The following is a 4,232-nucleotide window of genomic DNA, read 5'->3' as shown; positions in this document are numbered from 1 at the left end:
AATGTATAAATGGATATAGTATTCTGAAAATATATATCGTATTTAGATTATGTAAATTTCACAATTCAAATTTTCATTCTTACAAATCTCTATAAAACAAAATTAACAAACAAAGAAATGACAAAACATAAAAATTTCAATCCTCTATATTCTTAAAAAATTCCATATATAGTCATTTTTTCAACTTTATTGTCATTAATAATGGCATGAATAGAGTGTCCTTATAAAATGTTAAAACAATATACAATTTAAATCCAAATCATCTCACAAAAATTATAACCACCTGTAAATATCCTCACATTCAGATCTATTTATTTGTCCAAAGTTCCCAACTATAAATATACTCACACTCAAACCTATTTATTTGTCCAAAATTCCCTATGACAGTGATTGAGGTGCCATGTGACAAGAAATACGTATGCATTTTTATTTTAAGGCAATCTCCAGCCAAGTTTGGACTACTTCTCATTCTAGGAGATTTGAATTTGTTCTATTTGGAGTGAGCCACTTGGATTTGTTTTTTTGCTTAGACCCAACTTTTCAATGTAAAGAGTATTTGTTACCAGTTAGGGATATGAAGGAATAAAGTCATGAAACCAGTTGATGTATAATGACAGTATGGGCCATACAGCTTGAGTGGGCCTAATGGTTAAGAGCATGTGTTTCTTCCTAAGAGGTTATATTTTCAAAACAAGAGGGATTAGAGTATGTATGCTTTTGTAGGCTTAGCAGTCAAATCTCTGCGCTAAGGTGGCTCCCTTGTCCCACAAACAAGGGGTCTCATACACCAATTTTTTGTCTGGCTTTGTCATGACCTTAAAATTGAATAACCCACAAATAAGAGACTTCATAGACCATTTTGGTGCTTGTCTTGGCGGTAAGACCTTATCTGCTTACATTTCTATCATATGAGTTTAGGTTACCTCCTTCCTCATAAACATTAGACATCTATTCCTTAAACTTGAAGTTAAAATCATAAGATAATTCCAGTTAGATTGTGATATCCCCAGAGCATGTAAATATTTAAATTACTGTAGATCAAACAGACTTTTTATTTTCTGATTTATAAAGACTATTTTTGGAATTTAACTATTTCTGTTAAATAAAACAACAATTATCAGTAAATATTATTTTACTTACTAATTAGTTAGAAAGAAGGTTACCTGTCCCTAACTGATTTCTAAAGGATTTATTCAAGAATATCAAGAGGATAAGGGTATCTGAGATCAAGGAAAGGGATTGAAAAATAGATGAAGGAAGAAAATCTATGTTGATTGGTCAGACATACCTTCCAGTGGCTACGTCTGCTTTGGACCAGATAGTTGAGCTTCTTATATTTAAAGAAGGAAGGTTCCTAAATCAGGAACAGCTGGAGGGGAGACTGACTGTGATAGTAGTCTCAAGGTTGGGAGACAAAATAGCAAGTAACAGGGTCTATTATTGGACAAAATCTGGAAAATAGCAAAATTCCAGATAAGTAGAAGACCCTCACCGTAAATAACTAGGAAACATGAATTTTCAGTTTTCTAGTTAATCTATTCTTATTGGTAGTTAAAAAAAAGCAAGACTGGTATTAGTTAATTTAAACCTATGCTTATTGATAGTTACATATAAATATGTTTGGTAAATGATAAGTAGCAAAGAAATGTTGAACTCAGTTGTATTAGTTTAATAGCTTAAATCCTTTACAGTATTTAGTGAAAATAGATATATTCTCCAATCCTCATGGAACATTCTGTAGTATAACGGGAATAATTAAGTAGGACAGAGTTTAGGCAAGTAATCCCTATGGAAAAGATTTTTAAAATAAATAAGAAAAGAAATGTTTAAGGCCTATGCTATTTATAAAATCAAAATAAGCATACAAGTATTATTACCCATGATTGAAAAACTGCCAAAACTCTGTATAACCTGGTTATTTAAGGAAGACTGTAAGCCTATCTTAAAGTAAGGCAACTGGAAATCAAAACTCTAATATGATAGTTAATAAATAAGAAGTGAGATGATTTCCATACTGAGTAATAGAAATATCTTCCATACTGTGAGATGACTGAAAACTCTGAATAAAATAGTGACATTTTTCTTAACAGTCAATTAAATCGACTAGCAAATCACTTGAGAAGGAATAGAATGACCGGAAACTGTTTACAAGAATTTCTATCTACTGGCACACGAGATTTAAAGACACCAATATATACATTTATGAATTGTAATTAACAAATTTCGGGTCATTGTTGACAGGTTATAGAAGCCCGACCGGACCGCACATATAGGGGAATTCCGCAAACTACCTACACAGGTTTAGAGCAGACGAAGCAATAATCACTAAAGACATATGAAACCCTCATTTTCCTAAAGCCCATAAGTATATTAAAATGTTCAGAGAGTACAGAGAAATTATGGAAGATTTTCTTAGATAAATCCACAATGCAAGCCATAGCTTGTCAAAGTCTCACATCCGTGAATACAAAGGAAAAAAAAATAAAATCCAGGGTTGGGTCGGGAGATAACCCCACCTTTAAACATTATACAATATTCGTTCAGCTATGCCATTTGAAAATCCTAAATACAGAGACAGTCAGATATGTCATAGCATAACCAGGTCTAAGAACCTAACCCTCCGGCTATCAAAGCTCTTAAAAGATCAAACTTAATAAAATACTCGATGGTTTTGCCCGAACGATAGTACCACGACTAGGAAAAGGAGCTGAGATAAGTTTCGACGTCCTTCCCAAATCTTGGGCACCATTAAAACCACTATCCCACCTAGAATGGAGTAACAGAGTTAGAAAACCTGAGCATTAAGTCAAATTTACATTCCAATGAAGAAACAAAAAGCTTAAAAGTTACAGTCCTTACAAGAGACATAGTTGTGGGTAGAAACCATCCTCCCTTCGAAATGTGGGCACAGGAAAGACATATTGTACCTATCAAGAGAACCAGCATCAAGAGAAGACACGTATGAAGTCTCATATACAACAACAAGACAACCAGCAAAGGATCAGAGACAGTCGACTCACCATAGCTCAGAGCGAAACCTTCCTCTGAGTAGTTGAAACCCTCGCCGAAATGGAAGAAATGGAGAAATGTCATCCAACACCAGAGGAATTAAAATCGGAGACTCCCCTCTACCATTCGATCACATCGATGATCGGGCACCATCGATGAGGAGCTCCCTCCAAAAATGATAGCAATACAATATTACAGGAGTAAATGCACCGCATCTCGGTCGAATCCCACAGCTACAACATTAACGCCGCAAGGGTGCCGAACTGCTAGAGTCATAAACATCGCAGCTGAGTCATCAACGGTAGTAAATGACTCTGATTCCCATTGGGATATGGTATTCTAAGATAATCATAAACTCGCTAGTTAAACTAAATACAATCTTGCATATTAATGTTGGGTTAAAGACAAACCATTGTATTGATACATTTAAATGTTGGGTTGATAAATATTAACCATTATGTTGATATAATATAAAGTTGTGTTCGGCTTTAGATTTTGACAAAAATTTAAAAGTAACAATATAGTTTAGTTTGATATCAGAGCGCCTTTATATATATATAAATACAAATAGTATGCGTAATGACCTTTCATGTTGAATAATAATTATTGTCAAATGTTCTTATGTTATTAATTTCTTTTATTTAACAGGTAGATGTGTGACATATGGTATCGTAGCGCTCAAGTTGGAAAACTGAGACCTCTGGAATAAAGAAATAACAAACTCAGTAATATGCATGTAGGCATCAGGGAGCAGTCAGTATGAGGAGAACTATGAATTTACCACACAGATCCGTAATGGGAACAAAACCCACATCATTTCAGGAAGGCAATCCTGAGGTTTGGGTATAGCTGGGCGATGAGCCACGGAATACCGATACAGATATCATGGTGATTGTACAAGAATTGAAGGATGAGATGGCCCGGTTACGAGCAGACAACAAAACATTGATGCAAGAATAGGAAAAAAATAGGAAAATTCTATCTGATAGACAAAATCATCGGCCATTAGTCCCTGGCCCTAAACACGGAAATATGACAGGGGAACAAGAGTTTCAAATAGAGTATGTGGAAACAAAAGGTGGAAAAGAAAATTGTGAAGAAGAATCAGATAACGTGTCAAATCACAAGACATAGAAAAGGCAAAAAATGGAACTTCAAGGGTAATTTTGAAAAATAAATCCTCATCTCTTTGATGGTGAACAGGAAGAAGCAGCATAAGCATG

At 34.5% G+C, this 4,232-nt stretch overlaps 1 long non-coding RNA gene across 1 annotated transcript; it reads right to left on the bottom strand.

Moving 5' to 3' along the window:
* Nucleotides 1-2,432: 2,432 nt before the first annotated feature.
* LOC149237887 (uncharacterized) lies at nt 2,433-3,249 on the bottom strand. The gene is made up of 3 exons (XR_016245320.1): nt 3,021-3,249; nt 2,860-2,927; nt 2,433-2,766 (listed from the first exon to the last, which is right to left on the bottom strand). It is a non-coding gene; the product is annotated as an uncharacterized LOC149237887 (long non-coding RNA).
* Nucleotides 3,250-4,232: the final 983 nt, after the last annotated feature.

The sequence above is a fragment of the Pinus tabuliformis genome, chromosome 8 (genome assembly GCF_031772625.1).
Source record: "Pinus tabuliformis cultivar Carrire ecotype Pingquan chromosome 8, CPIR1, whole genome shotgun sequence".
NCBI classification, from domain to species: domain Eukaryota; kingdom Viridiplantae; phylum Streptophyta; class Pinopsida; order Pinales; family Pinaceae; genus Pinus; species Pinus tabuliformis.
The sequence above is the reverse complement of the archived record's forward strand: the minus strand, read 5'-3'. Positions and strand labels throughout refer to the sequence as shown.